This window comes from Pelophylax lessonae, assembly GCF_965119305.1.
Source record: "Pelophylax lessonae genome assembly, chromosome: 3".
Lineage (NCBI taxonomy): Eukaryota > Metazoa > Chordata > Amphibia > Anura > Ranidae > Pelophylax > Pelophylax lessonae.
In genome coordinates this window covers 452,569,252-452,586,068 of record NC_138770.1, presented here as the reverse complement: position 1 = coordinate 452,586,068, position 16,817 = coordinate 452,569,252, and the positions used below count along the sequence as shown (strand labels likewise).

Below are 16,817 nucleotides of genomic sequence, written 5' to 3'. Positions count from 1 at the left end.
TTTTTTTTACTAAAGGGATCATTTAGAGGGGTAGGAGGGAGGAAATTTTTTTTCCACCGAGATGCTTCAAACAAGCTTAACAGAGCTTTACATTCAACCGTGTTGAATTGTGGCTGCACAGTAAAAGACTCTTTTCTTTAGCAGTCCTCTATACTCTTGTCCTTTGGATGCCAAGCCACAGTTCTAAGGTGACCATTAGGATACCATTAGGGAAGTCAGTCCACTCAGTATTTTTGTAATGATCTGTATTACAGTAAGGTTTAATTTCTGAATGTCAAAATAAACCACAAAAGGTAGGCGAGAGCTTGTTCCTGTCAGCAGCTGCCACATCGTAAACTCCAAGGAGAGACAAAATTGGCTTTGCTTGTTTTCACAGGGATATAAAACTTGACTAAAGTAATGAAAGCCTATATGAATGGCCATGCTTCTCCATGGGAGTAAAATCAGAAACTATCAAAATGATTAACCACTTTACGACCAGTCACTGTGTCTCTACTGCGGCACAGTGCTTCGTTCCCGTCCAGCGACGTAGGCGCGATCGCCGCTGCTCTTCCCCGATCGTCGGGCAATCGAGTGTGGAGATCCGCCCGCTTGTGTAAACAGAGCAGGCGGATCTCCTAAGTGACAGACAGTGACAGATTGCAGGATTCGGCATAGCTGAACATGCGATCTGTCCCTGTGTCACTCAGTCACCTCCCCCCACACACGTTAGTAAGCACCAGGCATACATTAAACCCTCCCTCTCCAATAAAATTAACCCCTTCCTTGCCAGTGTCATTTTTACAGTAACAGTGCATATTTATAGCACTGATTACTGTAGTAATGTCACTGGTACCCCCAAAAGTGTCAAAAATGTCAGTCAAGGGTCCAATCTGTCCGCCGCAATGTCACAGTCCCGCAAAAAAAATCGCAGATCGCCGCCATTACTCGTTAAAAAAAAAAAACACCAAAAATGACAGAAATCTTTCCCTTAGTTAGTAAACGCAATAACTTTTGCGCAAACCAATCAAAATACGCTTATTGTGATTTTTTTTACCAAACATAGGTAGCAGAAAACAAATTGGCCAAAAATTAAAAAAATTTTTGATTTTTACATTTTTTTGGGGGGGAATTTCATATAAAAAAAATGTGAAAAATATTATTTTTTCAAAATTTACGCACTTTTTTGTTTATAGCGCAAAAAATAAAAATCGCACAGGTGATCAAATACCACCAAAAGAAATCTCTGTTTGTGGGAAAAAAAGGACGTAAATGTAGTTTGGGTACGGCATCGCACGACCGCGCAATTGTCAGTTAAAGTCGCACAGTGCCGAATCGCAAAAAGTGGCCTGGACGTAAGACAGCAAAATCCTCCGGTGGTAAAGTGGTTAAAGAAGGAAATTGCAATGTTCTGAATTTGTTTATCGCAACTTCCGCCAAAAATTAAAGATTCCAAAACTTAGCTTATTCATACTGCAAGTCAGCTGGTCTAGAAAGAGTTTATGGTAATATTCCAGAAGAAAACAATGAGTACTAGTCATATTGGGTGATCCCTCAACTAGAAGAATGGAGAGCATTATACAAGTGTCTCTCCTGACAGTTTTATTAGCTAGCAGAGGTCTCCAGGTGGCAAGGTTACGTGTTCTGCTAGAACACACCACAGAACTCAGATACAAAATAAATGCTTCCCTGACTGCCTCTTTCATTCTTGGCTCTTTGGCAGCACAAAGACAAACTCAAGAGGTGTTAGAACCTCCTGTTTTCATTTTCTGTAGAATTACTATGCTGGTCTCATTAAAACTCAAGTTCATGCCACTTCCTTCCGACGCTGAGAAGGTGTAAATATTTATTTGTTATGAATCTGAAATGGAATCCAAGCCATAATGACGATTTTTGGGATATTGCATTCAAGATTTAAAACTGACCGAGTGCCAACACATTTATATTTGCTACAACCAAACTGCATTATATGCATAAAGACCATGTAGTAATGTCCTAACTGTGAGGATGGCAAAAAGGGCCAAAAGGTAAACTCTGCAATAGATTTAATAAAATATAATGGTAGATTTGTTAGAAAAAACAAGGAGTGTAGTTAAAGTGGAACTCCAGCCAAACCCTTAATTCTACTTTTGGGTGAGTTATGTACATAACCTTGCTTGAGTGGGGGGTGTCAGATGGAGGTGTAAGGAAGGGGGGTGGTTGGCACATTACCACACACATGGAGGTGAATCGCTTCCACAAGAAAGCAAACAGTCAACTGAGAAAATGTAAATATAGCAGCCAAGACGTTGTCCACATGTGGGCGCTACTGCTCAAGTATGACAGTAGTTGGTGGAAGTGAAAGGGTTAATTTAAACTATACATTTTGTTCAGATGATTTCCACTTTCCTTCGTTGTATTGCTTTCTCCTGAATTGTGAATTTCCACGGCAGCTGTGCTGTATTATGAGTCAAACAGCAGGAAGAGCGAACCTGTTTTAAATGTCAGCCTCTATCTAGTCTCAGCAACAGCTCCGGGACTACATTTTCCAGGATGCCTCTCTCTCTAACATGCCCTATTGGCATAGACGTCTATGTTGGTGGAGAGGGGAAAGACTAAGAACAGCCACACATGGTTCAAATCTTGGCCAGTTCAGCAGGAATCGGCCGAGACTGGAACCATTAATGGGCAGGCTGAATGTACCACGTTGATTGATTGATCAGTTTGGGTACAACCAGCCTGTTGGATTCTCTTACAATTATCGCTAGCGGATGCTATAGCCGCCAGCAATAATCACTGTCCTCTCCCGGCGGGAAAGGCTTCCCTCACCCACCAGGAGAAGACAATGGCTCATAAGAAGGGATTCCCCTGTCAGCACTGTCTGTGTTGATGGGGGAATCATGCAAATTTCTTCATGGGTTGCAGGAAAGAAATTTGCATCGTCTTTGACCGGCCATGGGCTGATAAAGTTAGAGCATTATGGGCAGGATGCAGATGCACATGGTCAATTCCCTGACAGACAAGCTAACAGCTTGTTTTATTAACTCCAACGACGCTCCATCTCCGCGTTGCACTGGAGTCTAAACAGACACAGCGGGGTCAATTTACTAAACGCAAATTGACTGTGCACTTGTGCAGTTGCTCCAGAGCTTAAATGAGGTGAAGCTTCACTTTGCAAAGAATAGCCAATCACACGCAAGGAAAAAAAAAACAGCATTTTTTGCTTGCACGCTATTGGATGGGGGAATTCAGCAGAGCTTCCTCTAATTTACCAAGCTCTGGAGAAACTGCACTTGCATAGTCCACAGTCTATTTGTCTTTAGTATATCAACCCCAGTGAATGTAAATGGAAAAAGAGTGCCATCGTTTCCCAGAAAGCTAAACAGAAATGGCAACCGCTCAAATCAATTTATACCTAGCTTTTTAAACTAAAGCTGGCCAAAGACGGTTCGAATCTGCTCTGCTCTTCCTCCTGAACCAGCCCATATTCAAACCATGTATGTGCAGGCTGAATGTACCCAAGTTGATTGATCGATCACATGTAAATCAGGAATTTACATGTGATTACGTCTAGTGGCTGTTATAGCCGCTAGCAATAATCACTGTGTTCCTCCAGTAAGGACGGCTTCCCCTGCCCCCCCCCCCCCCCACCAGAAGAACACAATGGCTCTGCCGGAATAGCTTTGTCTATGGCTGACTATGGGGCAACTCATCACGACTTGCATTGACTTCTGTTAAACAAGTTGTATGCATGCCACAATGATGTCGCCTTCAAAGCCACGTGACTTTTAAGCTGTACTGGTGTGAACTAACACTCACATTATTTAAACATTTTATACATTAAAGAGAGCTTTTTTTTGTGGCACACATGTGCAGTATATGGAAGTTGCACTGCATATTCAAGGCCCTTCTGTATAGACAGTAGGTATATTGTGACATTTTTGTATAGTAGGCAGGTGAGCATCATTCCCACATAAAACAAATTGACATGTTACATGCTGGACTGCCAGCATCTCCAGGTATTTGTGGGTTTATATCAGGGGTTATAAAGCAAAACACAAAGACAGATGTGTATGTGAATGTAATAATAAAAAAAAAGACAAAACGTATTTGTTTTTTATGGGATAGTGGGGTGTAGGATCTGGTATGAATTTAAAGTGGAACCCCAGAATCCATACCATACCCTTATTCGGGCATGCAGCCTGGCAGGTCAGGAAAGGGGGGGGGGGCGAGCGAGCCATACCAGGCCACATGCCCTCAACATGTGGAGTGTGCTTTGTGGGGGTGTGACGTCACCAGCCCAGCATGCACCGGTCTGTGACGTTAAAAGGGGGGCAGGACCACCAGGTGACATTGCTAGGTGGCCCTACCCTTACCTATATACGAACTATCAAAGCGCAGAGGAGGCATTCCGCGGGGGCCGTCCTTGAAGGCGGAGCATTTTTTCCAGGTCGGCGGTGTGATTGATGATGGTGTTACTTTGAGGGAAAACTAGAGAAACAGGCAAATGTTCGGCCCAAACTCACTCTCGGGCCGAACTGTTCGCCCAACACTAGTGGGGTGATGGATTAGTACACCTGTCAGTTTTTATTGCTGTCTGTGTCCCCATTAGGGAGATTCACCTTGTCTAGCTGTTCTGTTTACCATTATCATTGAAAGTAAAAGAAAATTTCAAATTTTGGGATGTCCCCAGTAAAGTAATAGAGGGAAAATCTTTCAATGGGGACACTAGTTCTGGTGATCTTGGGGTCCCCAAGGAATTCCCTTAATTTGCATAGATATCCTCTCACTTCCTCTTTTGGCTATGGGACAGGAAAATGAATGGAAATCTTCTCAATGGGAAACAGAAGGCAAAAATACATCTTACAGGGGTTATAACTCTCCTTTAGGCTCAGTTCACTAATGTAAATCAGATGGCGTTTTTAACTGCATCTGATTTGCATAAGATGTGAATTGGACTGGCTTTGAATGGAGCCAGTTCATACCTGTCTGCGACGGATGCGGTCCATTTCTAAAAAGGGTCCTCTGCGATTTTGGGTCCGGTTTAGGTGCGAATTCTAGGAAAAATGTGCACCTGAATCGGTGTACAAAACCGCAATGCAAACCACAGCCGCACATGTGTGAACCCAGCCTTACTTTATTTAAAATGAAAAATAAAGCTATGTCTATATTTCTACTTTAAAAAAAGCACACAATTTTTTTATGAAATCTGTCACACCAATACACCAGATTCTGGCCTAATAAAACATATATGATTAACTTTTATGTGTTTCTTTTTACCAACAACATAAAGAGGAAATGTAAGAATCTCTCATGTGAACACAAATGCTTTATGAATAGAGTTTCCTACTTGTTTCTTCATTGCTATTCCTCCAGTGATCATCAGTAGTACTAAAATAAGCAGTACAAATGACAATTGCCAGCAGCAGGCCAATACACTATGGGAACATAAATTTGGGACAGACGCAGCCAGTGCAATTTCCATAGGGTAACTTTTTTATTATGTCTGGGGTAGAATTATGGATTGCAAGCTCCTTCAAGGACAAGGTCTGACATGAATAGATATAACACAAATAAATGCACACAGTTTCTCATTAAAAAGGAAAACAGTGTGAACACATTGCATACTTAGTCCCCGTTCACACTTAGGCGACCTGTGAGGCGACCTGGTCGCCTCACAGGTCGCCTCCCATAGGGAAGCTGCGGACCCGTTCTAATAGGAGCGACACAAGTCACTCCGACTTAGAAAAAGGGTCCGGAGCTTCTTTGGGGCGACCAGGAGGCGACCGCCATAGACTTCAATGCTCGCACCGCGACCTCCAAGTAGCATCGCCCCTATGTGAACGGGGCCTTAATGTAAAAAGATGCAAATATTTAATTATTTAACACATCTCTGCTTGTCAACCAGATTTTAAGCTGGGCATACACTAGTAAAATTTTGTCTGAAATTTTTTGTTTTAAGAATGTTCATTTGATTTTGACGAATGGTTAGTGGGGCAAAATCGGCATTCGCTTTGGGCTGCAGTGCCATGTCAATTTAAAGAAGCAGGAAGGAAAATGTTTCTCGAACAAATTTCTAACAGTGAATGTTGTTTTTGTTCAGGAAAGTCCATTTACTCCAAAATTGAGGCTGGGTTCACACTGATGCGGTGCGGGAATCACAGCGATTCCTGTTCCTGTGCCACATCAGAATTGCTGGCAGTTCACACTGCGCTCTGCGGACCGCTGCGGGTGTCAATATAAAGTTAACGACACCCCCAAATTGTTTCGAAGAGTGCAGTGCAAACTGTGGAATCGGATAGAATTGAGTTGCATGGGTCTGAACACCCATGCCATCCAATTCCAGTGTAAACAAAAAAAGGGTCCTGCACCTTTATGGTGTGAATCCAGTGCGAATTGAGCCATACTGTCAGCTTCTAACTTTAACTTGTTCAATTAAGCTTTGGCAAATAAACATGGAAGCTGATTGGTTTCTCTGCATAAGTGAGTCTGATGTTGCACTCTCCAGCTTTAGTAAATAAACCCCACATTCTTAACCTCCCTGGCGGTATGATTCTTTTGGATTTTAGGTGCTGAAAGCAGTACCATTATTTTGCATGTAATTCTTGAGAATGAGCAGCCCAAACCAACTATTTACTCAGTTCTTCTATATAACATTTTTGGTATGATAAAGTTTGAAACACAAAATCATAAATTTTAATACAATAAAAAACTATAAATAAGTTAAAGTATGTATGTATACATATATATATATATACATATATGTATATATATCTATATATAGATATATATATGTATATATATCTATATATATATACACGTATATATATCTATATCACGTATATATATATATATATATACATAAAAAGTACAGTAAAACTGCAGGAAAGGGCACTGGGGGGCAATGTAATGTGAATTTATTTTATTTTGAATGGTATCAGTGTGTTTGGTGTGTTTTACATTTGAATTTGCCGCCAGTTCCACCCCCCTGCGAACGCCACGTCACAGGAGACGGAAGCCGGGGCACGGAGACGATCGGGAAGAAGATCCGCCGCCGCATACCGCTCGCATACATCGCTGGATCCCGGGGAAAAGGTAAGTAACCTCTTTTACAGGATCCAGCGATGCTTCTGGCGGTACCCCGAGTGTGGCTTGGGGTTACCGCTTTTGGCTCTGAAATGTAACCCCGTGCCACGCTCGGGAATACCGCTAAGAAGGTTAACTTAAAATCCCAGACTATTTTAAAAACTTTTTCAAATAATTGTTTAAGTTGTCCAAAAGCAAAACAGTTTCTACTTCAGACAAATACGACTAATATCAGTTTTATTAAAAGTGATAATTCAAGTCCCATTGTTTTAGCCAGAGTAGGTAGGTTTAGATCCTCTCTGTCTGGTCTAGATTGCTATCTGTGGCTCTGCTAGGAAGATTTCCCTAGTAAGCCTCATACACACTACCAGTCTTTTTCATTCAACCCAGCCATTGGCTGAGAGTGCTGATCGGGAGTCAGTTGATAGACTTTTTTTGGTCATAAGCCTTCAACAGAAACCGGCCGAACAGCCAGTTTCTGACAAACCGGCTGCCATACACATTGGTTGAATGTCTGCCGGTTTCTATTAAACTGGCCAATGACGGCCAACATTTGGCCAGTGTGTACTACGCTTTAGTCCCTGAAATTCAACTTTTTTGCTCCAAGTAATAGTTTATTGAGAAATAATAATATACATTACCAAAGAATACACATCATTGAATAAAGCATTCGGTAAAACAGCTATCAGTAGGACAGGATGTCAACCACTTTACTACAAGAAGCCAATGTAATTGCTAGAGCAGCCTTTCTCAACCTTTTCAACACAGAGGAAACATTGAAATACATTTCTGGTCTCGGGGAACCCCTGCTAAAAATTTAAAATCTACAACTCATGACAAATTAATGTGACAGTCAGTGGGAAGAATGCTCCTTATTTTTGTCATTATTGGGAAGAATTACCCCCTTACAGATAGCTAAAAGGAACAATGGTGTCATTGGGAACTTATCGAAGAAGCAGAAATTACCCATTGCTCAAGGAACCCCCAGCAACCTCAGGAGGAACCCCAGGGTTCCACAGAACCCTTGATGAGAAACCTTGTGCTAGAATATTACAACTAAACATGCACATCTGTGTAGCATGACATACAAAACCCATGAACTTTTAATAAGCTCAAAGAACCCAAGAAGAGTTTTCCTGAAACAAATACTAGTGCCTGCCAGTTAAACAATTATTATAGCACAAGTGAGGACAGGAGGACAGGTAGAGTCATGTTGGGGGCTAGCAAATCAAGACATCACAAATGAATGTATCAAAAGAAAAGGGGGAATTCAAATCTTGTGTAGCCATGGTCAGATTTTAATTTATTTATAAGGAAGGTGCAAGCGGATGATGACAGAGTCAAGTTCTGCATAACACCAAATACACATACAAGAGGAGCAAAAGGAGCTGGACAGCCCATCAGATCATGTAGAAATGTATGGATCTGTATCCCGTTCACTAAAGTTCCACTTTATTCATATTGTTACACCACCACTTACCCTGGTGCACTTTGGCTTCAGCTCTTGGTGACAAACACCTCCTGACCTTATGTTGACCTGCCCTTTCCCTCTACTATATAACATAGGTGTGGACAACTCCATGGGGAGTAAAGGATGGGTTTACTGGTCAAACAGGGGAGTGAAATAGAAAATGCAGTAATTCTAATCAAATAACTGTAGAAATCATGAGGTATGGCCACAGTAGAATTCAGGAGAATAATCCAAGTGTTATACGTTTTATGTGGATTTTACAGTTTTACTTTCTTCATGCCTCCGGGCATGTGCATGGAGGATAAAAATAATAAATACTATACATTACTACTTACATTTTGTATTTACAAAAAAAAAAAAACACTATTTACTGGTGTCAAGGAAAGTACTTACATGTTGTCACATATGGGGCAGTTTTTCCCTTGAGTAAACAAAATGGATTATATTGTATCTTCAGAGGAAATAATCTCTGCAAACAAAGAAAATAACACTGTATAAAGCAATATATAGCGTATATAACTAATGCATATTAGACGGCATCTTAATTAGAATACACATCTTGAAAACACTTTTTCATCTACAAAATGTAAAAAATAAAACATGCAAAAGATTTAGAATTGCCATATAAAGACATTCTTGATATTTAATTCTGCATATGTTTTCAGCATTAATAAGTCTCTGGTGCAACTACTTTGGTCTGGTTGGGTAATTTAAAGTTTATTTACACCCAAACACAAAAATGTAATATTTTGCAGCTTACCAGTTCTTAGAAGTGTTGGCTGCATTCAAGTGTATATATAAAAAATGTGCAGAGCTACTCATGCTGTGAAACATTCTTTGCAAATGGGTGCAAAAATGAATGCTGTTTTCTCTACAAGTTGAATGGTATTCATTTATATAGAACAGGGTGAATCAGGAAAATGCTGCATTATGGCCACTGGACAGAGCTGATGATCATAGGAAATAAATACCTGTTGTTAGCTCCATTTAGTGGCCATTTTGTGAAAGTTTCCTGATTTACTATATTCTGTATGAATGTAAAACATTTAACCTGGAGAGAAAATAGCCTACTAACATTTGATTTTGCCCCTATTCGCACAGAATGAATTTACACATTTTGTGTAAATATATCCCTTACTGTTGTAGGCTTACAATGGTCACTTCCTGTACCGTATTAGGACAACACAAACAGGACAAGACTACATAAAGCACCCCCTCTCCTTTTCTCTATAATATATAGGGATGCGGTTCTAATGTTCTCAGCAATAACTAGAAGCGATGATAAAAGTGCAGCATGGGCAGACCACAAAAGAAGTCATTAGCTGATAAGATTTCTAGAACAGGTATTTTTTGCACTTATCAAACAGATATAACAAAATACTTTTAATTGTATATTTAACAGACCAAAAGGAACCATTTAAGAGAAATAAAGTTTATGTACCCTTTAAAGGTTCATTCACATCTGTGGCTTTAAAGTGGAAGTAAAGTCAAAATGTAAAAACCCACTGACAGGTAGGGATAATATAACAGAAGAGACCCCATAGGTCTCTTCTGTCATAAATGTCCCCCGGTTCAGGGGCTTCTAAAAAAAACGCCCAACTGCTCCTAAACGGCCATTTACAACATCCTGTGTACATGGAGCCTAAGGGTCCTTTCACATGCGCTTTCCGCTCGGCGGACTCTGTTTTGCTCAGCGGGGGATTCATCCGCCGATCCCTGCTGAGCAGGCGAATTACAGGTATGTCTCCGCTTACTTTGCAGAGACAGACCTGTCAGATGCCCGCTCCCCTCTATGGGGGATCGGATAAAAATGGACTGCCTGTCCGTTTTCATCCGATCCGATCCTCCAGACAGAGGGAAAATAGGGTTTCCATCCGTCTAGATTTCACGGAAATGTCACCACTGACATCCGCCGCTCCAATCAGGTCCGCCTGAAAAAACTGACAGGATGACCCGATAGGAAAGCCCGCGTGAAAGGGCCCAAAGGGACTACCTGATTGCATAAAAATTGAAAGGGTTTAGGATTGACCTCATATTATATGGTTATGGTAAATCTAAAAGGAAAATTGTATAATGCATGGCCAGCCCTAGGTTTAGGTTCATCACTTCATCCAATTTTCTCTGATTGGTCACAAAAGTGATATGCTGTCACTGTCACTGCAGTGCATGCTTGTACAAAAATCATTCCTAAAGGCCTCCTAATACACAACATATGTCTCTGCAATACTACATACTATCAAAAACAAAAACAAGCAGGCTATGGTAATGTTTCACTAACCAGTACATGTAAACAGTGCTTCAAATCAGCATTTTAACATATAAGAAAACATATGCCTTGGCTTCGGGTCTGCACTCTTTGAAACATCACAAGACTTTCCAGGAAACTCATCTGGATTCAGTCTATGCAGGACATTTCAGAAGTTTGGAATTATTACAAGTGATTCGCTATTATCTTTACAATCCCAGAATACCAGGAGATTCCTCCATTTCTGTGCACTTTAGCTCTCCCTAGGCAGTCTGCAGATTTCAATGAAAAAAGAAAACAGCGCTAATTCACATTCCAAATGTCCAAAGTTGAGCCTTTTCCAGCCTTATCTAGAGAATGTGCAGATTTCTAGCAAATCACTGTAGCAAGGGAGGCCAGTTTTGTAATTCATCCTTTCCAGTAAGCTGCCAGAAAGCTGGAACATGACTTATTTATTGTTTTCCTTTGTTAATAGCAGAATGTGTTTTTTTTCTACACTCGGCCAAAAACCTACCATGTATATAAAGGAGTCTTAACAGATCTATTATACAGAATTCTAAAAATAAGCTTTCCATTTACACCCTGAAAATGTAAAGTGAAACTCCACTTTTAAGAAAAAAAAAAAATATAATAATATTATTGTGTATACAACTGCTAAAAATGCCATGCTGTAATATAATGTTATTAAAAATGACCTTTCCTTTTCAATCTGCAGATGTTGTCATTTTCTGTAAAATCAAAATTCAATGCAATATGGCAAACTGGAGGTATTCTCTACAATGTTGATAAACAGAATGCCCCCAGAAATATCATTCTCTGTTTTTCAAGTTCAGTTTTGGTGAGCTATTCCCCAAGGAATAAACATTTAAAAAAAGATGCAGACACTGCAGTTTTTCCAATTAGAATACTGAGCACTGCACCAGGTTATTATAATGAACCAGACCCTCTTACTCAGAATCAGTCTATTTCTTCAGAGAAATAAAAGGTGACAATCTACCACAATTGTTGAAATCCCTGCAATGTATATTGATTGTTTTTTTCTCAACAGAAAAGTGGGGTTGCTCTTTAACCACCGGACAGCTTATAGCATATCAACTGGGGCAGGGTGGCCTTGCTGTGCAAAATCATGTACCTGTACGTTATTTTGTGCATGAGATCTAGGGCACGTGCGCGCACCACCGGAGCCCCATTCCAGCTGTAATTGGACACAGCGGGAGCCAATCACTGGATCCACCAATTGTTCCAAGGAGAGGCAGAAAGGTGGTCTGCCTATGTAAACAAGGCAGACCGCCATTCTGTCACAGAGGAAAATGGAGATCTTGTGTTTCTGGAAGCCTGCGAAGAAGAGTACTCTTTCCCCCTGTGATGCCCTTAATGATGTCATCCAAGGAAGCTCAAAACAGGCGATCCCCCACAAATGGGAAATCAGATCAGGCCTTCTTAGAAGTCTGATCTACAGACCAGTATTTCATCCAGATAATACGCCGAAGGACCACTGCTGAGACAGACGGTCTGGAAATCAAGGGATCAGCATCCAAAGAAGCATCACAGACAATCTGTAGCCCCTGAACAAATTGATCCGCCAGCTCCACAAAGGCAGGGGGAAGCTGTTCCCCCTCCAGGTCCTGGCGTAAAAGTTTATTCCACTCGGTCAGAGTTTGCGACACCAGGGCAATAGTAAATACCAGACTAAGTGCCGAACCAGCCATAGTGAACATATGGCGGGTCAGAGCCTCTGACCTCCTATCAGCTGGATCTTTAAACCCCTGGGACTCCTCATCCAGAATTAAGGTAACTTTATTTAAACTGGAAACTGGCAAGTCCATTACAGGTGGGACAGTCCACTTTTTAGGCAGTTAATCCTCATAAAGATTCCGCATCACAAAGAGCTTAGGGACCACATTTTGGACAACCCCACTGTTTAGTGACAATATTATCAAAGTAAGCAGGAAAAGGGAACACCCCCCTGCCTTGGAGGGTCTGTGGGTGCCGAAAGGGACCTGCGCCTCTGACGCAGCATCAGCCGCATTTTTAAAGTTTCACGCACTGACACAATCCACCAGCGCTTTTTCATGCCTGGCTAGAGGAATCATCCTCACTATCTGAGCATGCAGGGTGCGTGGACGCAGACCCGGAAGGGTAACATCCGTGGCGGCCGAATCAGATTCAGGATCTGATGACACAGATGAAGCAGGTGAAGGCAGAGGATACTTTTTTCTACTGTTTTCCCAGGACCAAATCCACCTTGGACACTAAGTACTCCAGGACCACGGTCAGTGCAGTCAGGGATTGTTGGGACATGGAGGGCTCAGCAGCATCTGAGAGGGGATCAGGTGGGGAGATGTGCTCCAGGGACTCCATTAGAGAAGAGGGGGACCCATGCCAAAAAAAGTGTATACCACTGCTAGGGACACCCCCACCACGCTGGCGGCATCGTAGGGTCCAGCACAAAGCACTACCACTGCTATAGCAGGGAGAGGGAGAGAAAACCCAGAAAAAGACTTACCACCACTGATCAGGCACTTACAGCACCAGCCAAACTGCACACCATGCGGCGATCAGGAAGAGAAAGATCCAGGAGTTAGCACTAGGGCATGAGGAGGGGCTCCCACCGCTGAAATCACTGCCCATATAACTTCAAAAACATGGTCGCCGCTATTTTCAATGAAAAAACCACAAGAAAATGGCCGCTGAGGCAACACAAATCATGGCCGGTAATATGCAGCACAAAAGGCCACAAGAAAATAGCGGCCCTGCCCGACAACACATGGCTCCTTGGGGGTCCAGGGGGGATCCCAGGAGCACCGAACATGATCCCAGTAGGAAGGGGAGCCCAGGCAGGAGCTCCCACCAGGTACAGCCCCCACCCAAAGGTGGCGTGCTCCCCCCCACCCTCATCGCCAGATCGACACCCCAGACTGACCTAAAAGGTATGGCTATCCCATGGGAGGGGAGGGGGGAGGTTGGGTGTGGGCAGATAGGGGGTACTAAGTCCACAGAGGACCATCGAGAAGGGTGTGGGTGGGCACTGCATGAGGAGGGGAACCCGGGGGTCCAATCATCCCAGGGAGGGGCCCGCGTCCACCCCAAAAACCTCCAGGGTTAGAGGGGGGACCGCTACTTACCATACAAGGAACCGGATGGGCACTGCTCCTGACAGACCACCGCTCCATCGGAATAGGGGAGGCTGTCGGCCAGGAGGAAAGCTGCAACTCAGGCCGAGGCCAGGTCGTATGCGCCCTCGCGAGACGTTTAACTCGCAGGCCAGCCCCCGTCCAGTGGGCTATGTCGCGGTCGACCTAGTGCGGACCTAAGGCCTGGGCGCGCGTGCTGGCCAGACTGGGGGGACCCTCTGGATCAAGATTATCCAGTGCATCGCCAAGTCCAGCAGTTGATAGTAGATTCTCAGAGGAACAAAATAACAAAGATAGGAAAAAAAATGCCATTTAAATAGAAAATATTGCCAGGACCAGAGATCCCACAAGGTCCTTACTCCTGACCAGGCAGAAACAAACTGAGTGCCTATAGCTGAGAGTGGGAGTATATATCCCCTGGGACTGCCTCATAGGCATAGTCTTGCTTTTTTCCTACCTAGTGTCCTACTCCTGTAGAGGGCAGTATAACCCAATGGTCAAGAAGATAAGGAGCTGTGTCCATCAATGAACGAAAGAGAAAATTTGATTTTTGACATTTTTTTATCGGATGTGTTTTATAGCAGAAAGTAAAAAATATATATATTTTTTTTTTTCAAAATTGTGGGTCTTTTTTTGTTTATAGCGCAAAAAATAGAAAACACAGAGGTGATCAAATACAACTAAAAGAAAGCTTTCTTTGTGGTAAAAAAAAGGACATCAATTTTATATGGGTACAGTGTACCACGGCCGCGTAATTGTTAGGTAAAGTAACGCATTGGTGTATTGAAAAAAATGGCCTGGTCAGGAAAGGGGGGAAAACTTCCAGAGCTGAAGTGGTTAGGGAGAATGTGAAGTGGTATTATAACTACTAAAATGGTAGTGAATTGTAACCATTGACAGACAAATTCCAAGTACCTGTTAGCTAGTTTGACTTCTCATTGAGTATTCGTGGAACCCTGAACCTTGGGTGACCTGGTATGTAAATTTTAGACCAGCTTGGCGGGCTGACAATCTGGCCTGGTTCCCTCCTGTGTTTCACTACTGAACCATTAAAGCGATTGTAAAGTCTCGTTTTTTTTTTTTTTTAAACAACAAACATGTTATACTTACCACCTCTGTGCAATTGGTTTGGCAAAGGGCAGCCTGGATCACCCTCTTCTCGGGTCCCTCTTCGCTGCTCTTAGCCCCTCCCTCCTGTCGAGTGCCCCCACAGCAAGCTGCTTACTATGGGGGTACCCGAGCCGAGCTGCAGCTCCATGTGTCCTTTCAAAGGGTTCGGCCCCGCCCCCTCTCTCTCCTGATTGGCTAACGGACTTTGATTGACAACGTCGGAAGTCAATGACGCGGAGACTGTGTCTCAGCCATTTAGGAGGGAGAGTTCCAGACAGCCGAGAGACTTGTGGACATCGCTGGACAGAGATGAGGTTCAGGTAAGTATTAGGGGGTGCTGGGGAGGCTGCTGCACGCAGAAGGCTTTTTATCTTAATGCATAGAATGCATTAGGATAAAAAAACCTTCTGATTTTACAATAGTTTATACACACTATAAGAAAATTGGGTGATTATTTTCGTCCAAGGAACGATTGTACTATTTTCTGACAGTGTGTACACAACTTTTGACAGCCGATTCCAACCATCCGAAAGAAAAATTGCTAGCATGGGAACAGAATGAATGTTTTTTATTTAACGTGTACCGTTTTCGCATGGTTTTCGTACAAGAAAAATCTGAAAAGAAAGACTGCGCATGATCAGAAACAATAAACAACAAAAAAAAAACCTTTGTGGTGAAAGAATTTTCGTACATTATTTGCTTCCTGGGTCCTGAATGGCTTGTGAAATGAGAAAAATCAGACGAGCGCTTGCCCAATTTTCTTATAGTGTACCCCACGTTATTGTAATGAGTGGTCTCATTAGCCAACAGAAGTGCCAGAGCAGACTCGTTTTCAATAAGAACTCTTTCAAACGAGCGCACCGCCCGACGGTGTCCGTTCTGCTTAGCGGGGGATCGATCCGCGATCCCCGCTGAGCAGGCGGATGACAGCACACAGAGCGGAGATGGAGCTGTCAGATCCCGCTGTCCTTTATTGGGAGATTGGATGAGAACGGACCGCCTGTCCATTCTCATCCGATCCGATCCTCCAGACAGATGGAAAATAGGGTTTCTATCCGTCCGGATTTCACGGACAGGATCGGATCGGAGAGCAGCGGGTGTAAGTGGACATGTCTCCACTGACATCTGCTGCCCTATAGGGATGCATGGAGCATCCGATCAGGTCCACCTGAAGAACTGACAGGCGGATTGGATCGCCTGTGTGAAAGGGGCCTAAAGCTGTTTGCAATTTGTATAGCTGACTGATGGGTGGGGGTAAAAATGAGTTAGGTTCACATATTGTAAATATAGTGGGTTAATAATGTTTTTTGTTATTTCTGTATTTATCAATTATCATGCCTCCCTGTCTCCTGAAGAAGTGGGTTAGTTTGCATGAAACGCGTAAAGATTTTCAGAAGCTTCCCTTGAAAACTTCTTTAATTTATACATACATTTAATGTACTATCAAGGTTGGATTTTGAGAGCGATTGCTCTCATTGTATTTTTAAAGTGTGTATACACAACACTGAGAGTAATTAAGGTAGTAGAACTGTATGAGGGATTATCAGTATTCCTGTTAACAAAATGTGATACACAGGCAGGTTTTTAACTGCATATCAGTTTTATTACATAGTTTAAATAAAAGTTGTATAATTTTATCATTGTGTTTGAAATGGATTCTTGATCGTCATCAAAAGTCCCATTGCCTCAAATACTTGTACAAATTTATATACAAATGTCAGCTTTTCCTGTAAATATTAAGCTTGATCCAGCCATTACATTGTAAGTATTTGGTACACTTCATCTTATTTATTAAATACTTGAAACAAACACG

The 16,817-nt window shown here is 42.4% G+C and overlaps 1 protein-coding gene across 1 annotated transcript in view; it reads right to left on the bottom strand.

Moving 5' to 3' along the window:
* HIVEP2 (HIVEP zinc finger 2) overlaps nt 1-16,817 on the bottom strand; it is a 143,387-nt gene that overhangs the window by 93,060 nt on the left and 33,510 nt on the right. The window contains exon 2 of the mRNA XM_082252524.1: nt 8,909-8,984. The gene's annotated coding sequence lies outside the window, so the exon portion shown is untranslated. The remainder of the gene's footprint in view (nt 1-8,908; nt 8,985-16,817) is intronic.